Source organism: Ursus americanus, chromosome 16, assembly GCF_024610735.1.
Source record: "Ursus americanus isolate L20-20 chromosome 16, mUrsAme1.1.p, whole genome shotgun sequence".
NCBI lineage: Eukaryota > Metazoa > Chordata > Mammalia > Carnivora > Ursidae > Ursus > Ursus americanus.
The window spans coordinates 61,763,939-61,783,884 of NC_142142.1; the positions used below are offsets into that span (position 1 = coordinate 61,763,939).

The 19,946-nt window shown below is 41.8% G+C and overlaps 1 long non-coding RNA gene across 1 annotated transcript in view; it reads right to left on the minus strand.

Moving 5' to 3' along the window:
* Positions 1-1,739: 1,739 nt before the first annotated feature.
* The window catches only part of LOC123792356 (uncharacterized), a 166,934-nt gene continuing 148,727 nt past the window's right edge, over positions 1,740-19,946 (minus strand). The window contains exons 3-4 of the long non-coding RNA XR_006779677.2: positions 2,296-2,358; positions 1,740-1,901 (exon numbers count right to left, since the gene is read on the minus strand). This is a non-coding gene — a long non-coding RNA (uncharacterized LOC123792356). The remainder of the gene's footprint in view (positions 1,902-2,295; positions 2,359-19,946) is intronic.

A 19,946-nucleotide genomic window follows, 5' to 3' on the forward strand; every position in this document is an offset into this window, starting at 1 on the left:
AGATCCAAAGTCAGATGGAGTTGAGTAATCAAAGCCAAAGTCAGGAGGTACTGATAGAAAAGGATTTAATCAGATGAAAAAGCACAAGTGTATACAAGGTTAGGTCTGCAGACTAAATCATGACCTTTTAAAAGCAAAGCACCTGTTCCAATCTCCTTCTTTATTCTGAGTTAAGACACTAAGTATAAAAGTATGGAATCATTCTAGTTTCTGCTGGCTAACTGGATAAACTTCTGGGTCAGTGATCTATATTTTGCTTAGAAATAAATATACATTCAAAGTCTTACCATCTATATAATGTCCCTTGCAGTAATTTCAGGCACAAGGGCCAGCAGATGGCAAAGCAATTTTTGCATAAACTTGACTTTTCCCCATCTTTAAAAATCCCCTCTACACATCATAGTTGGAAAGTAGTAGACTTTCCCGGGTGTCAAATTCCCCAGTAGCCGTTCAGTCTGTGTCGGCTGGAATGGGAGAGGGGAGAGGGTGGAGTACATAGTAAACATTATCCAATGTTGATTTAAAGTCATCCTAAATAAACAGACTCACTAAGAGAAGAGCAAGAAGTCTGCATGAACCACAGGACAACGTTTTCTTTCCTGGTTCTATTTTCACCTGCCCAAGGGTTGCTTCATTTTCCAAATGACATTCAATTAGCAATGGGCAGCAGGAGAAGTGATTCCACTTACATAAATAACGAACAAGTGTGTCTATGCAGGATATGCCACCTACATAAATGCCAAGCTCCAAATAAATGAAATAATAAATGTGGTCTCTTTAACCACAAATGAATGTCCAAACAAACCAAGGTGTTCCTTTCAAACCACACATGGTAAGAGCATTGAGCAATAGCCCCAGAACTCATATCTGGTAGAAGAAATGATTATAAGTATTCCCTTCTGTACATGTGTGTTCATGGGAAATGCACGCCCAACCTACCCATCACACAAGATGCCTCTCCTTTGGGCTTTGTAACTGGCTCATCAGAATGTGGTTAAGGGGCACCTGGGGAGGTGCAGTCGGTTAAGCATTTGACTCTTGCTTTCAGCTTAAGTCATGATCTCAGGGTCATGAGTTCGAGCCTCAAACTCATGGGCTCCGTGCTCAGTGCGGAATCTGTTTCGGATTTGCTCCCTCTCTCCCTCAGCCTCTCCCACTTAAGTTCTCTTTCTCTCTAAAAAAATAAATAGATGTAATGAGCACTGAATGTTGTATGCAACTGATGAATGACTAAATTTTACCTCTGAGAATAAAAAAAGTCAAAAAAATCTTAAAAAAGGAAAGTGTTTAAGATTAGAGATGGCACTCACTAAAGTATTTCTGGCTCAGAAATAGCAAACACTTCATGATTCAAGGGGCCTAGGCCTGTCCTAACTTTGAAGGGAGAGGCAATCCCCGGACAAGTCCTATTATACTCCCTTCCTATGTGAGGTCATAACCACAAGCATCTCCACACATAAGATGTCTATACACAGAAAGACTAGATCAAACTGATCATCTTAGAGTATCTATCATAGGTTTCTGGAAGGTGGAAAAGTACCACTAACAAATTAAAGCTTTTTTTTAAAGGAGATCGAACTTCAAAGCTCCACAGGAAATTTATAATCTCCCACCCAGTCATCTTTCCAAAGCACTGCTTCTCCTCTGGACCCCAGAGAAGAAAGAAAACCTTCCATTCCTCTGAACTGTGGAATGAGCTTACCAGGCCCTGCTTCTGTTTGACCTTCACTAACCTGTAAGGACAGCAGATTCTGCTTCCATTCACTATCTGGTAGATCATACTGACGTAACCAGGCAGTCAGCACAGTGAAGACTTGTACAAGCGTAGGAATACACAAGAGAATCCTTTATGAGCGTTTAGGGCAACCTCGCTGGTGGCTCCAGGACGGGCATCTGAGAACCTGTAATTCCAAAACAATGTCCCTGGGTGAAACAAAAGCAAATTTCCTCCTATCACATCTGGTGTAACGGGCACGAGTAGTCCTCCACAGTAAGACTTCGGGACCATCGGCTTCATTAATTTTTCATGGAACTATGTTTCTATCTGGAACCTGTCACAAAAGTTCCATTTATCTACACTCGGGTGAAAGATGGGACTAGAATTACCGCTGGTCGATGTCCCAGCTTCTCCCAGGGTCGTTCATTAAAGTTACAGGATAAATGAACATTTTGTGGAGAGAGGGAGGATTTTACCTGAGTGATGGGAGATAAACGGAGACTATTGGCATAAAGACAAATCTACTAAGGCAGAGACATCGTAGGTACGAGAGGGAAGGATGTTTGGAGAAAACCTACCTTTCCAAAGGACCCAGAGCTCCAGACGACACCTGCGTTGTCCGAGGAAAGCATGATTCATGGCTGGCAGGAAAACAAAAATAGACTTTGAGTCACAGAGTTCTGCTTTCCCTCCCAAGTATGCAAATGTTAAATTTCATTGTGTATGATCCGTTTGTCCAATAATCACCATTCCCTCTGATAAGACCCAGGATCTCCTGCTAACTCATCTTCCTTTCTCTAACAGATAATCCTTCCTTTTGGATAGATTATTTTATACTATCCCCCATATAATTACCTGAGAAAGAGAGACAATAAAACCTCCATCAAAAGTGTCTCACGTAAGAGCTGCATTTTAAAATATGTATAAGGAGAGATACCACACCAAAGTTTACTGTCTAATGTACCTGTAGAGATACAGGTTTTGTGAGGCTGACAGAGTATCCAGTTAAAGTCCTAAGAATGATACACAAAATAACAAATGCAAAGTGGGATATAAAAACAAATGTACATTTAGAAAATAAGATAAAAGCAAATTATCAATTTTTAAAAACTGACAAATATATCATCATAAATTCCAGGAAATAACATAATATTTTATTACTAAGTTTCTAATACCCTCTAGAGTACTCTTTCTTTCCTACAGTTTCTGGCTGAATATGCTGGATCTTCTCTCCTATGATGAAGCTATCATTATATAGTTTTCTAAGGAGAAAATAAAAAGATAATTCAGCGATTTCTCACTAGGGTTGTCCCTTGTTTTTAATTATTGATAATCTAGAAAATTAATCTGAAATTAAAGCCTGCACAAGAGTAATTCAAAAGCACTTTAAATTGCTGCCCTGTTGTACTGAACTACATAACATTTAATCAAATTACTCTTCTGCTGCATACAATATTTACTGGTATGTGCAAGGGTTGTGTTGCTAGAACTCTTGTCTTGCTTCCTCAGATAGTTTAACTGCATTGATGGTGATCTTGCAAGGCTCTGTTTTGTGGAAGTACAAGACTTCATCAGAAAAAAAAAAAAACTGTGTCAGATATACTGATGCAGTTTGAAATGTTGGGATATATATATAATTAGCAGATCCACACAAGGTTATACTAGATATTCATAGAATTGCTACAGGTTTGTGCCCTAGAAACACCGTCATGATAAAATGTTTTCTCAAAAAATGCACAAATAAAAATATGTTACATTTGTAACTATAAACATGGCAATTATCAGTTATAGGACTAAAAGCAGAAAATTTCCATTTGCGCACTTGTCAATGGGAACAAAACCCTCCACTTACGTTTTATACATCTGATGGCTGGAAAACACACTCCCAGGCCAACTTCTGGCACATACATTTTAAAACCTTGTTTCTCTCCCCCACTCAGAAACTTCTGGTACTAAGTGTCACGGGGCATATTTATGTCCAGGTATAGCATCTGGACTACGGCGTCTTGCCACGACCGCAGGTGTGGTGTCGGAACGGAGTTGCGCCTACCATGGAAAAGCAGCTGTAACTCACACTTACTATTTCTGGTGCCCTTCTCTTTCTTGCGAAGATCCAGATTTCTGTCTGATGTCGTTCTCCTTCTGTGGCAAGTTCCTCCCTTAATGGTTCTCCTAGTGCAAGGCTGCTGGGGCAAATTCTTTCATCTTTGGATGTCTGAAACAGTCTTCATTTTACCTTCATTTTTTAAAAAGATATATTCACTGGGTAAAGAATCTTGGGTTGTGAGGTTTTATGTTTCTCCCCCTTTTAGCATGATGCTGCACTGGCTACTGGTGGGCACTGTCCGCTTAGGTTTCAGCCATGTGATGACTGGCCGGCTCGGGCCCATGCACCGCGAAGCCCGCTTCCTTTCCACCGCGGGGAAACCGCTGGTGCTCAGTTAGCTGCTCTCCTCAGATCTCTGTTCCCCTCCACGCTCTCCAACGTGTCTTTTCCCTTGTGCTGATTTCAAGATTTTCTCTTTATCACGGGCTGAGAGTAATTTGTTTAAGATGTGTTTCATTTTTCTTGTGCTTGAGTTTCTTTGCTCTCCTTGGATCTGTGAGATTCTGTGGTAAATCAGATTTATAACATGTTCCCCTACTATTTCTTCAAGTACTTTTCTTGGCCTTCCTCTTCATGTACCTCAGACTGACAGCTCTGCAGCTCACTGAGGCACTCACCTACCTTCCTTCCTTCTTCCTTTCCTTCTTTCTTCCTTTCCTTTTTCCTTTCCTTTCCTTTCCTTCCTTCCTTCCTTCCTTCCTTCCTCCTTCCTTCCTCCTTCCTTCCTTCCTTCCTCCTTCCTTCCTTCCTTCCTTCCTTCCTTCCTTCCTTCCTTCCTTCCTCCTTCCTTCCTTCCTTCCTCCTTCCTTCCTTCCTTCCTTCCTCCTTCCTTCCTTCCTTCCTTCCTTCCTTCCTTCCTTCCTTCCTCCTTCCTTCCTTCTTCCTTCCTTCCTTCCTTCCTTCCTTCCTTCCTTCCTTCCTTCCTCCTTCCTTCCTTCCTTCCTTCCTTCCTTCCTCCTTCCTTCCTCCTTCCTTCCTTCCTCCTTCCTTCCTTCCTTCCTTCCTTCCTTCCTTCCTTCCTTCCTCCTTCCTTCCTTCCTTCCTCCTTCCTTCCTTCCTTCCTCCTTCCTTCCTTCCTTCCTTCCTCCTTCCTTCCTTCCTTCCTTCCTTCCTTCCTTCCTTCCTTCCTCCTTCCTTCCTTCCTTCCTTCCTCCTTCCTTCCTTCCTTCCTTCCTTCCTTCCTTCCTCCTTCCTTCCTTCCTTCCTTCCTCCTTCCTTCCTTCCTTCCTCCTTCCTTCCTTCCTTCCTTCCTTCCTTCCTTCCTTCCTTCCTTCCTCCTTCCTTCCTTCCTTCCTTCTTCCTTCCTTCCTCCTTCCTTCCTTCCTCCTTCCTTCCTTCCTTCCTTCCTTCCTTCCTTCCTCCTTCCTTCCTTCCTTCCTCCTTCCTTCCTTCCTTCCTTCCTCCTTCCTTCCTTCCTTCCTCCTTCCTTCCTTCCTTCCTTCCTTCCTTCCTCCTTCCTTCCTTCCTTCCTTCCTCCTTCCTTCCTTCCTTCCTTCCTCCTTCCTTCCTTCCTTCCTTCCTTCCTTCCTTCCTTCCTTCCTTCCTCCTTCCTTCCTTCTTCCTTCCTTCCTTCCTTCCTTCCTTCCTTCCTTCTTCCTTCCTTCCTTCCTTTCTTCTTTCATTCCTTTCTCTCTCTCTCTTTCTTTCCCTTTCTTCTTTCTTTCATCTTTCTTGTATTTTTGCTTCTCTGTTTCATTTTGAATCATATCTCTTGCTATGCCTTCAAATTCATGAATGTTTGACCCTTTTTAAAATTGACATCCAGCACTGGGTAAGTTCAAGGTGTATAGTATAATGACTTGACTTACATCTATTGTGAAATTATCACCACAATAAGTTTAGTTAACACCCATAACCTCAAATAAACACAAAAAAAAGAGAGAGAGAGAGAAAACCATTTTCTTTGTGATGAGAACACTTATAATCTACTCTCATAAAAACTTTCAGATATACCATGCAGCTGTGTGAACTAGAAGCATCGTGAGTGCATTATGTCCCCAGGATTTAATGACCTTATAACTGAAATTTTATACCTTCTGACCACCTTCCTCCAATCCTCCTTCTCCCTACTCCCATCTCTGGTAACCACAAATCTAATCTCTTTTTTCCATGACTTTGTTGTTGTTGTTGTTATTGTTGTTGTTTTTAAGATTCCACATTTAAGTGAAATCATACTTGTCTTTCTCTGTCTGACTTATGTCACTTAGCATAATGCCCCCAAGACACACCCATGTTGTCACAAATGGCAGGATTTCCTTCTTTTTTTATGGATGAATAATAGCCCATTGTGTGTGTGTGTGTGTGTGTGTGTGTATGTTTTGTGGAGAGGGTCCATTTATCCATTCATACTTTGATAGTATTTAGGTTGTTTCTCTGTCTTGGCTGCTGTAATTAATGCTGCCATGAACGTGGGGTACAGATATCTCTCAGACACAGTGTTTCATCTCCTGTAGGTATATACTCAGAAGTGGACTGCCATGAACGTGGGGTACAGATATCTCTCAGACACAGTGTTTCATCTCCTGTAGGTATATACTCAGAAGTGGACTGCCATGAACGTGGGGTACAGATATCTCTCAGACACAGTGTTTCATCTCCTGTAGGTATATACTCAGAAGTGGACTTGTAGGGTGGCTCTATTTTTAACTTTTTGAGGAACCTCCATACTGCTTCCCAGAGTGGCTGCACCAGCTTGCAGTCCCACCAACAGTCCAGTACTCCTCATCCTCACCAACACCTGTTATTTCTTGGGTTCTTTTTTTTGGGGGGGGTGTTATTTGTTTGGTTGGGTTTTTTTTTTTTTTGTTTTGGGGGGGGTTTTATGACAGTCATTCTAACAGGCATGAGGTGGATAGGTGTCATTTCTTGATTTCCTCATTATTGATTATCTTTCTCTCTCCTTGCATGCCTGGTAATTTTTTTGGATACTAGAAATGATGAATTTTATTTTGTTAATACTAGACATTTTTTGTATTCCTTTAAATATTCTTGAGCTCTATTATGGAATGCAGTTATATGGAAACACTTTGGTTTTTCAAGGCTTTTTTTTTTTTTAAGAGTTCTCAGGCTACACTCATCTGTTTTGTTTCTTAAATTCCACATATGAGTGAAGTCATATGGTATTTGTCTTTTTTTGACTGACTTATTTCGTTTAGCATAATACTCTCTAGCTCTATCTCTGTTGTTGCAAATGGCAAGATTTCATTCTTTTTGATGGCTGAGTAATATTTTACATATATATGTATATATAAATGTGTGTATATACACATATATGTATATATATATATATATATACATATACACATATATACATACATATATATGTATATATACACACCATATCTTCTTTATCCATTCAACAGTCAATAGACACTTGGGCTCTTTCCATAATTTGACTATTGTTGATAATGCTGCTATAAACATCAGGGTGCGTGTATCACTTTGAATCTGTATGTTTGTAACCTTTAGGTAAGTACCTAGAGAGGGAAGCAAACTGTAAGACATGCTTAATGATAGAGAACAAACTGAGGGTGGATGGCAGGAGGTGGGTGCAGGGTGGACATTAAGGAGGGCACTTGGTTTGATGAGCACTGGGTGTTGTATGGAATGATGAATCACAAAATTCTACTCCTGAAGCCAACATTACTATATGTTAACTAACTGGAATTTAAATAAAAATTTTAAAAGAGTTCTCAATTTTTAACTTTTTGAGGAACCTCCATACTGTTTTCCAAAGTGGCAGCACCAGTTTGCATTCCCACGAACAGTGTAAGAGGGTTCCCCTTTCTCCACATCCTTGCCAACATATGTTGTTTCTTGACTTGTTAATTTTTGCCATTCTAACTGGTATAAGGTGGTATCTCAGTGTGGTTTTGATTTGAATTTCCCTGATGGCTACTGATGTTGAACACTTTTTCATATGTCTGTTAGCCATTCATATGTCTTCATTGTAAAAGTGTCTGTTAATGTCTTCTGCCCATTTTTTGACTTGATTATTTGTTTTTTGAGTGTTGAGTTTGAGAAGTTCTTTATAGATCTTGGATACCAGCCTTTTATCTGCAGAGTCATTTGCAAATATCTTCTCCCATTCCATGGGTTGCTTCTTTGTTTTGTTGACTGTTTCCTTTGCTGTCCAGAAGCTTTTTGTCTTGATGAAGTCCCAAAAGTTCATTTTCGCTTTTGTTTTCCCTTGCGTTTGGAGACGTGTCTTGAAAGAAGTTGCTGTGGCCAATGTCAAAGAAGTTACCGCCTATGTTCTCCTCTAGGATTCTGATGGATTCCTGTCTCACACTGAGATCTTTTACCCATTTAGAGTTTATCTTTGTGTATGGTATAAGAGAATGGTCGAGTTTCATTCTTCTGTATATAGCTGTCCAATTTTCCCAGCACCATTTATCCAAAATATCCATTGGATATTTTTTCCTGCTTTGTCAAAGATTAGTTGACCCTAGAGTTGAGGGTCTATACCCTATGACCCAGCAATTGCACTACTGGGTATCTACCCCAAAGATATAGATGTAGCGAAAAGAAGGGGCACATGCACCCCAATGTTCATAGCAGCAATGCCCACAATAGCCATACTGTGGAAGAGCTGAGATGCCCTTCAACAGACAAATGGATAAAGAAGATGTGGTCCATATATACAATGGAATATTATTCAGCCATCAGAAAGGATGAATACCCATCATTTGCATTGATGCGGATGGAACTGGAGGGGATTATCCTAAGTGCAATAAGTCCAGCAAAGAAAGATATCGAGATGCCCTTCAACGGATAACTGGATTAAGAAGATGTGGTGCATATATACAATGGAATATTACTCAGCCATCAAAAAGAATGATTTCTCAACATTTGCTGCAACATGGACGGGACTGGAGGAGATAATGCTAAGCGAAATAAGTCAAGCAGAGAAAGACAATTATCATATGGTTTCACTCATTTACGGAACATAAGAAGTAGGAAGATCGGTAGGAGAAGAAAGGGAAGAAGAAAGGGGGGTAACAGAAGGGGGAATGAACCATGAGAGACTATGGACTCTGGGAAACAAACTGAGGGTTTCAGAGGGGAGGGGGGTGGGGGATGAGTTAGCCTGGTGATGGGTATTAAAGAGGGCACGTATTGCATGGATCACTGGGTATTATACGCCAACAATGAGTCATGGAACACTACATCAAAAACTAATGAAGTACTGTATGGTAACTAACATAACGTAACGTAACATAACATAACATATAAATAAGTAAATAAATAAATATTAAAAAGACAAAAGACATAAAAAATTAAAAAGAGTCCTCAGGCTAAACCACAACAGTTTCATTCCAGGGTCAATTTTTCTCTACCACTGAAGCAATGCCATCTAAGTACTCTATTTGATGCCCTGAATATTACCAAGCACCCCCTCCACCCCCCTGCCCAATATACACACACTGGGTCTTCCATGTAACAGATAGTAGATCCTGGAATAACATAGCTCTCTTGGGCTAAGTTGACGTTTGGGGAGGTGACTGAGGAGGCATTTAAGAATGAAAACAGTTGAGTATGAATTGCTGTAAGTTCAAGAGATCAAGCATGGGACCCATCTGGCCATGCTTTTCCAGGAGGGAATGGGATCGTCTTCCCCGAAGACCTAGCATGTATTAAGATTCTAACAACAGTATTCTGCTCTTCCTTACTAAGGAACCAGCAAAAGCCCTTGGGCAACATGAATCAAGCTTTAATCTAGCCTGGATTATTCTTTGGTCAGGTTCAACAGCATTTATTGAGTGCTTTCTCTCTGTCAAGTCCTGTACTTGACACCTTCGATTACAAAGCTGAATAAGCTTTAGTCTCTCTCCTTGTGAAGTTTATGGTCTCTTTTTCCTTAAATAATTAATACATGCAAAATATTATGATAATGCTTGACTTTTAGTAACTGCTTAAGTAGCCATAGGCCTCGCTATGATGGCAGCCATCGTCCTGATGGCAATATTGGTAGTTGAGCCAGAGGGCTCAGGTTCCACTGATTTCTGTCCTTCTCTTGCACTCCTTTGGACCAAGCTGACTGCATCCGGATTGTTCTCTCCCATCAGCCAGGGTTCAAAGAAGTGTTTGCAGATATTCTCAATCACCACCTAGAGTTAATCAAAGTTCCTTTTAACTTTGATTACTTATTAATGTGCCCTAAGAGTTGTTCCTCCCAAAACATCCTACAAAATATCTGCTGCTAATTACTCCTTACCCTGGAAATGGTTTTCTTTTACATATTCAAATTGCAATGACAGAGGCAGTGTCACGGTGTTATATCAGTTTTTCCTCATATTCACACTCAGTGGTGGGCAATTATTCTCTGTCCCTTTTGGTAAAAAAGAATAACTTTCTGAGTTTGATACGAGATAAAAGAAATTCCCAAATTTCCCTCCTTAGGGAAACATAATAAGTGAAATATAATTAAACACATTCCAGTTGACTGGAACAGCTCAAGGGGACTATAGTATTTGGCAGCCAGAGTCCTTTTGCCATCTTCTAGTGCAGACACCAAAAATCAGGATGTTAAGACTTTCCTGATCAAAGGTAACAAATGTCCTCAGTCACCTAGGTCTGTTTTTGCTTCTTCCACTCCTTGCTTCTTTCCTACCTTCCTTCCCTCCCTCCCTCTCTTCCCTCCCTCCTTTCCTTCTTTCCTTCCCTCCTTCCTTCATTCCTTTCCTTCCTTCCCTCCTTCCTTCCTTTCTGCCCTTCCCTTGTTCCTCCCTTCCCTCATTCCTTCCTTCTTTCCTTCCTTCCCTCCTTCCTTCCCTCCCTCTCTATCTTCCCTCCTTCCCTCCCTCCCTTCCTTCATTCCTTTCCTTCCTTCCCTCCTTCCTTTCCCTCATTCCTCCCTTCCCTCGTTCCTCCCTTCCCTCATTCCTTCCTATTTTCCTTCCTTCTTTCCTTCCTTCCTTCCCTCCCTTCCTCCTTCCCTCCTTCCTTCCCTCCCTCTCTCCCTTTCCTCCTTCCTTCCCTCCCTCCCTTTCCTTCATTCCCTTCCTTCCTTCCTTCCTTCCTTCCTTCCTTCCTTCCTTCCTTCTTTCCTTCCTTCCCCCTTCCCTCATTCCTCCCTTCCCTCATTCTTTCTTTCCTTCATTCTCTCCTTCTTTCCTTCTTTCTTTCTTTCTTTCTTTCTTTCTTTCTTTCTTTCTTTCTTTTTTTCTTTCTTTCTTTCATGCTTTCTTGACAGAGACTTTTATTTGTAATTCTTCACAACTATGCTGAGGAGTAGGACAGCAACAATTCAGTTTTATTTCAATCTTTTAGAACTCTCACACTGACACTAGCCTGATGTACTGTTGCCTTGGAGAGCTAGGTCACATCTAGTAAGGAGCTTTTGATTGTATGCCCACTGTTTCATAAAGAAGCCTAATAATAATAAAAATAAATGTGAAAGTCTTTCCCAAGATCCCATTAGAAGTTAGAAAATTTTTGCTGATGAGTTTTCAATGACCTAATTTTCATTAATATTCACAGAATAAAAAATAACCTTAAGTCATTTCAAAGGAAATACATATCTCTCATTTAATATACTATTATCTCTTACGGGAGTATAGGAGAAGAAAAGATCAACAGAACTTCCCGTAATAAGGTTATCTCTTATGTAATATAATCATCTTTCTTTAAATCTACATGGTTCTGAATCTGGGTAAAGCAAGTCTGGATCTTGAGGAAGACATTCTTTCCCCCATGTGTTTACTTCCTTAGTTTCAGAGAGCCAGTAACAAAAATGGGGGAGTCCTTTTCCTCCAAAGAGCCTTATCTCAAAAACAGTATTTGAAAATGCTGTGCTCTTGTGATCAGATAACAAGTGATGCCTTTACCTTGATGGGGTGAGAAATCAGGAGAGAAGTTATGTAAGTTTTCTTCTCATTTTAAGATTTTCTAACACTATGCTCAAATGCTGACATTGAAGGTAAAGTTATAAATTATACCACAGCACAATCATTTGTGAAATACATTTTTTTTCTACTCAATAAAAGGTTGATTTTCAAGTCTCCTTTCAAGTCTCCTATGGGCATTAGTATATGGCTTGCTTTACACAGCTCTCCAAAGCCTGTAAAGCAGGGTAACGCTGCCCACGGCCGCAGCCAGTAAAAGAGGGCACAGTCCCAAAAGTGTTCGGATCTTCTACTTCAGCCACACATGCAGCCTACAGGTATAAGATGTCATCGCACGCCCAGGCAGTACTACTCCCTTTGTCTAATCACCAGCTGGCAAATGATATTTGAACAACTGACAAGAGAGACCAGCTGCAGGTGCATGATGGAAAGAAATCTATCTTTGCCTTTTTCAGAGAGTCACTATTAAGGGAGACTCGTTCTCAGATGATGATGTTAAGTGTAAAACAATGCAAACTAAATAAACATTTTGTCAAAAAAAAATCACCTTTTTTATCGTAATGGTCTATACACATCCCTCTGCCTCTTGTCACGTATGTACCTATCAGATGGGTCTTACAGGCACATTGGTTCGACCTACCCTTCCTTCAGGAAGAAGGGGCTTCCTGGCTCTGAAGCCTGAGCCCCACTCACTATCTGCCATCTTCCATCTCTCATGCTTGCTCCTTCTAGTACCACTACCCCTCTGTTTTTTCTAAGAATCTGCAGTCCATCAATGCTACTATTCTTTTATGATCTCTCATCCTTCTGTCCTTGTTTCTGCCCTTAGAGAGCTTGCATTCCAACTCTTGTTCTTCTCCAATACATGTTATTGTATTCACTTGGCAAAAGCCCAGTTCGTCCTTAAATCCCACTTTGCATCTAATCTATCTTTGCTCCAGAATAGCGGAAACATTACAGAAAAATGCATAATCATGCTTGTTGGCCTCACTTCACATGTGGCCCCTGAATGAGACTGGATGAACACCAGGTGGGTCCCTAATGCTATGGAGGAATTGTGCCAGTAGCCCAGTCCCTTTTCCACACTCCGAGATGGAAATTAAGTACCTCCTTCTGTCTCCGCTCACTTCCTGCTTCTCCTTCCTCCCCCAGCCTCACTCTCAGGAACCATGTTCTCTATTTCATTGAGAAAATAGTCACAACCAAAAGAGAAATCCCACAGGCTCCCCACAACCACGTGCCCACCTGCCAGGATTGACCCTACTGTGTGGTCACCCCTTTCCCTGTGGATGAACATTCTGCTTTCTAATTCAGCGCCCACCACCGTGTCTATGTGATGTGCTCATCACCTCACCTGTCCCACAAGCAAGGCCATCACTCCAACAATTTGACTCTCCTGCCCATCTGCTTTTCTCCTCCCTCTACTGGATCATTCCTACCAGTTACACAAACATACTGTTACTTCTTCTATCTTAAAAGTTGAAACTGTGCACCACAAACACACCTTTGACCTCATTCCCTCTGCAGCCACCTCTCAACTTCTTCATCCCTCTTCATGGCAGAAGTCCACAAAAGAGCTGTGTGCACTGACCTCTGTTTCCTGTCTCCTTGTGTTTCATGGAATCAACTCCAGTTAGGTTACCATTACTTCACTCTGCAGACCAGCTGTTACCACATCATCAAGGATCTCCACACTGTCCAATCAATCAGTTGAGTGATTATTTTAATCATATTTCATCTTGCAACAGCACTGCACACAGTTGCTTATTCTATGCTTCTTGACAGAACTTCTTTCCCTGACTCTCTAGACATGTTTTGCCTGCATAGCTAGCCTTCCCTTTGAGCCTCCCCTTGTTGGTCCCTTCTGCTCCTAAGATCCAATGTGAGGCTTCTCAGGGTCCAGTCTACAGACCTCTCCCCTTCTTTTCTACCATTAATGCCTGTGTTGTATCATCCGGTCCCATAGGGTCTTTCATCATTCCAATGTCCTAATCCTCATAGTATTCAATATGAATAATATTCTGATGAACGAAAAGAAAGTGGTACCTCTTAAAATTATGCAGGATATGAGGAAATGGCCTCATAATATCATCTGTACCTTGATGGTTCCCAAAGGTAGAACTTCAACCTGGATTCCCTGACCTCCAGACTCAGATACCCCAAAGCTTATTTGCCATCTTTACATAGCTTTATAGATTAAAAACAAAACAAGCAAACAAACAAACAAAAAATCCTGATTGCATAGCACTCTCCTTGCCCTTCAAAAATCCTACTCTCTAAAGAGTCTTCTCCAACAGAGTAAATGGAAATTTCATTCACAGATGTTCAGCCCAGGGCATTAGAGTCATTCTTGGTTTGTGTCTTTCTTCCCCACCTACGTCCAATCCATCCATAAATCATGTCCTCTCTACCTTCAAAATATACTTTCTTCCTACCCTACCACCTGCTACCTCCTGGACCTGAACCACCCATGATTTCTCACCAAGGTTATTATAATGGCCTCCTGACTAATACTTTTGCTTCCTCCCTTGCCTTCCTATAGAACATTTTATAAAGCGGTCGGTTACACGTATATTTTAATGTAACTCGGGTACCTCATTCCTTTGCTTAAATCCCTTCAAAAGTTTTCCAGTTTACTTAGTATTAAATCCAATGGTCTTACCATATCCTCAAAAGTCCTATATATTCATTTCTCCCACTACTTCTCTGACTTCATACATAACCAACACCTTCCTCACCTGTTCCTGCCTGGCAGCCATACTGGCTTCTTGTACTTCCTCAAATAAACCCCACACACTGCTGTCCAAGACATTAGTACCTGAGGCCTTCTTGACCTAGTACATTGTCCCCCAGCAATCCACATTGTCCACTCCCTCCCCCTCCTTCAGGCTTCGGCTCAAATATCTCATGATCCTAGTTATCCCTGGTCACTCCATACAAAATGGAAACACTGCCTCCTCCAGCTTCTCCAGGAACTCCCAGCTCCCAGTCGGTCCCCTTTATCCTGTATAAGTCATTATATGTATGTAGGAAAGAGAGAGAGAGAGAGAGAGAGAGAGAGAGAGAGAGATTATTTTTCCCCTACATTAGTTATTTATGTCTACATAACAAATTACACCAAAGCTTTGTAGCTTAAAATAACAAACATTTATCATCTCATAGGTTCTGTGGGGGTAGGAAAGCACACGTTGTTTTGGTTGTCTCTGGCTTAGGGATCCTCACAAGGCTGTAATCAAATTTTTGGCCAGGACTGCAGTTATGAGCTATTTTTAGGCCTCAGTTTCTCACTGGCCAGTTCTCTGCCATGTGGGCCTTTCCATGGGTCAGCTCACCCCATGTCAGCTGGGAGGAGTGAGAGAGATGAGAATCCCCATCTCCCGATAACATAATCTCTGAAGTGACATCCCATCACTTTGGCCACATTCTGTCATTAGAAGCAAGTCCCAAGGTCCAGTCCACACCTAAGAGTCATGGGATTAAAGTAAAGAACCTCCAGGAGGTAGGACTCACTGGGGACCATTTCACCAGCTGCCCATCACATCCCTCCTGGAATATAAGCCTCCTGTTATGTTTGCTGCCATGCCCCAGAGCAGAGAACGATGCCCGGCTAAAGAGGAGTCACCCAGTAGAGACTGTTCATCATCTGAACTAACCCGCTTCTCTCCCACTGCTTCCTCGCCCCGGTCTGCTCTTCCCACTAACATGAGAATATTTTCTGTGGTGTCCTAGATTTAGAATTTTATACATGCCCGTACCCCTCCTGAGACTTTTCTCATCCCAACCATGACACGTTATGGCTCTGCCTGTCCTATGGAGCTCAGGTCAGATGGTGCCTCTGCCACCCCCACTTGTACCCCCCGTGCCCCTACTAGTCTGTAGCTTCCGTGAGCTCACACGGCGCCTGTATCACACAGCCTCGTAGTTACTTATACATAAGCCTCACCTCCTTCAGACTATGAGCTTCTTGTTATTAACTACCATGTGTCCACGCAGTGTAAGCCCAGAAGATGCTAGAGCAGTGCCTGTCCACAATGCCGTCATAGAGCACGGGGCAGAGTCCTTGCACACCTAAGCTCTGGACACCTACTACTGCCACATAAGTGACTGGTTTCACTCTTTTGTTATTCCTAGTTCGTATTAAATGTTCTGTAAATATTTGCTGGATAACTGAAGTCCTGGGACCATTTATAATAAATGGATGAAATGGCACAAGCCTCTGCCTTCCTTTTGACTCTGAGATTCACACTGGCTCCATGCCATGAAAATTATCAGTATATTCGCTTGGCCCGGCTACACTAGTCCGATAAAGTTTCTGCCTTCTACCCCCTGGGTCAGGAAGTCTTCTTTGCCTGGGTCTTGGACAGCCAGCACATTATGCCTGGCCTGTAGTCATCTTGGAGTTTGGTATGAATCCAAAGGTGTGATCCTGCAAGTGTGTGTGCTTGAGAAGGATGGGAGAAAGAGCAGAAGTGAGCCATGGTTTACCGCCTCTCTGGATGTAAGCAGAGTGGCTTCTAGGGAGAAAGTTTCCTGGGTATGGAGGACGTTCAGGTTGTAGGAAACACGTAGAACTAGGCTCTGGATCAAACCAGAAGTGAAAACAGACTTTTGAGTATGATAATAGTTCTCATTAGAAGTCAAGCAGATGAGACACCTAAAATAAGCATATATATTTCGGTAGCTTGATGTTTCAAAGGTCAATAGGCAGCACCATATGGTGCCGTGGTGTCTGGGCCTATGTGTGCATGTGCACACCGGCCTGCTTGTCTTAAAACAGGAAGCCACATTTGCATCCTCAGACCCATCTGCTCTGACAGCAGTAAACAAGCTACAGAGGCTTAAAGCATATGGATTGCAGGGTTGATTTCACTTAAGGGCAAAGCATTTGTCCAGAGTTTTGCATGCTTTGATCAAAACATTTCAGAGGTTCCCTCATTGTTCTCAGCAACATTTACTGCAGGTGGCAGGGGTCCACCTAGATCATTCCTGCTGGTGAGTCACAGAGGGCAATTCTTACTTAAATATTTATAGAATCCCATTGCTTTTCTGCTCACATGCATCCCACTCTACCTGGATTTTCTGCTTATTTTTTCTCAGCTGCCCAGAATAGTGAAAATATATGCCAAGGTTTTGGTTTTGGTTTCGTTTTTTTCCGAGGAATCAACTACATCTTAGTGAGAGCAGTGCTCAGAGTAATGACCCAAACTTCACCCGAGTATGTTGGAATCCTTGTTTGATAACAGAGAAACTCAGCTCAAGGCTGTGGACTGAACAGGTTGGGTGGATGCAAGATGGCCGCCATTTGGGGAAATGCAAACCATTGCTGTGATAAAGAGGGGCAAGCGTTTCTCTTCTCTTCACTTTATTTCATGATTTTCTTTTTCTTTGAGTGTTATTCACACAGCTCCAGGCTCTAGGCAAGTCTTCTCTGTAATGCCTGACTTGTCGGAATAAGGTCAAGTGTGAGGTCAGTAAGACTGAGCTCTTACAGCACTAATTACTTTATAAAGACCTCAAAATGTAGATAAATACATTAATTAATCTCTGATTGTGTATTTTAGAGCCTGTAAGATCTCTGTGAAGAAGAGAGGCCAGGCAGACGAGGTGGTGTGAGCATTCTCTAGTTTGTCCCATGTCTCCCCAGAGAGGGAAGTGTATTTAAGCCACATTCTCTTCTTATATATCGGAATGTATTTAAACAATCTTTTGGGAAATGTTTAGACTCTTGAAAAATTACACTGAGCAGAAAAATAAGCCCCAGAAATAATTAGTGGTACAAAAAAGTAGACTATTGCACAACTATTTTATTAACTGATTATTATTAAGAGGGAAAAGAGTGAATCAACATCTCACTTTTTTTTTAATTTAAATTTAATTTTTTTTGTATGACTGGAAAGGAAACCACCATAACTGAATGAACAGTTTGAGAGCTGAGTTATCAGTTGATGGGATCTAAATAGATCAGGCAGGCAGCCTACGACTTTGAAAACTGGTTTTGATGTTGGAGCAATTTTAGAAATAGTAAGTAGAATGAAACTACGTTCTAGGTTTGATCCTTTAAAGAAAAGGCAAAATCACCTGACTCTCTGTTAAACATAACTAAAGAAATCCAGGCCAATTTGACCTTGTTTAGTTAGAAATCTTTCCAACTAAACTAAGCCAGGCAAATTGTACTGACAGTACACAAGAAGGACAGAAGAGCCACAGAGTAGAAAGCCTGCCAATTCCTGTCTTCTAGCAATAATGACATGTTTTATACACATAACCAACACCCCTTCCCTTTGAGAGAGAGAGCACACATGCACACATGAGCAGGGGCAGGGAGGGGCAGGGGAAGAGTGAGAGAGAATCTTAAGCAGCCTTCACATTGAGCTCCATCTCATGACCCTGAGACCATGACCTGAGCCAAAATCAAGAGTCGGACACCTAACCTACTGAGCCACCCAGGTGCCCCCAGCCAACTCTTGATCCAGATATAAATGTATGCATTTTGGTACATTACCACAGTGATGTAATAATGGTGTGACAATACTCTGAACTGATACCTCAGCAATCATTCTACAGATTGAAAGGATGATGAAAGAACCTTCCAAATGGGAAGAATGGCATTTATATGCTAAACTCATCTTTAAGAGAGATGTACGTTATAGCCGTGGGTGTCCCACAAATATCACTTGTTTTGGGATGGGCTCCAGGAAAAGGGATGGGAGCATACAAGGGAAAGTTTTCTTCCCACAGTTAAGATTTATAATCTAATGAATGCTCCATGAGGCCAGAGATTTCGTCTGTTTCTGTTTTCTGTTTTCACTGCTAACTATGTCATCACATATTGGTAGAGGTGCTCCTTGGTAAAGTCCTTACACATGTTGGAGAGAGCCAGCCTAGCTTTGACATAGCGCCCTGACTTGTCTCTGCTCTTACTCTTACTCCACAACCCTCTCTCCAGGCTCCAAGCAACACAAGTGTAATGTTTTCAAAGCAAATCCCACCCACTGCTTTGGGCCCTTCCTGACTCAGCCTGGCTTACCACACATGGGACTCCATCTCAGACTCTCCATCCCTGTCCACAGTCCAGCCACACCAGCCTGCGGGCCCATCCCTAACAGGGCCAACTACATCTTTGTCTCTGGGTCTTGGCACCCGCTTTCTTCTCGCTTGAAATGTCCTGCGTGATTCATATGGTTGGCCCTTCTTCTCATTCTAATCTCAGCTAAATGTCTTTAAATAAAAATAAGAACAACAGTAACAACCAACACTTTCACAGCACACCACAAGCCTAGCACTGTCCTAAATGCCTTATGTACATAAACTCACTCAATATCAGTAACAAACCTACAAGTTGATCCTATGGCTATCCACCTCACTTTCAGAAGAAACTAAGGCACAGAGAGGCTAAGAAAACTGACTAAGGTCAGACACTAGTAAACGACAGAAATACATTTGATCCTATATCTCAAGGTCATGACTTTTACCAGCTCTCTGTTCTGCCTCTCAGAAGACTCCCACCCCATTACCCTCTAATATTACCCTGTTTTAATTTTCTTGATCGCACTTACCACTGATAATTTTCCTATTTATTTGTTTATCTGTATACCTACTTCCTGACTTTTACAGATCACTGTGTTTCCTTTTCCTCTGAGGCCGACGTGCACTTCTGTTTTGTTTACAACACGGTGTCTAATATCTAGAGCAGTTCCTGGCATGTGGGAAGCACCCACCAAATATTTGCTAAATTAATTAGTGACCAAATGATCATGTACCTGTCAGCTGGTTGGCCCAGGCCTGTAAGGTGGTGAATTGGATCTGGCCATTCATCTCCTCAAGGGGTTCAGGGTTCTTAACCATTTCTTCACCTAGGGGTAACCAAACCTTATGATTCTTCCTGACCTTCCTGAGGAGAAACTGATTTACCAATCAGAATGATGATTTAGTGATTCACTGTGAGCAATATTCCTATCAGCCACATTTACCACCTGTTAGGCCTCTGTGGGAAAGCGAATTAAGATCAGAGGTTGCTCAGCAGATATAAAAATATCACAAAGGGAATTTTGAAGACTTTGCAGGATATTTTAATCAAGCAGTGGCAGTTCAATGAATCACCCTCCCCAATGACCAGGCACTTCTCACCGACAGACCAGAATTCCCAATCAACAGGGACTCTTAGTCTTTCACAAAGACTACACGTTCTCGCTCTCCAGCCCTGTAGAAATCCTTATTCTCGTTTGTATTTGTCTTTTCCAGTCTCTTCGGTTTTGGAGAAGAAATGTACTTCGAA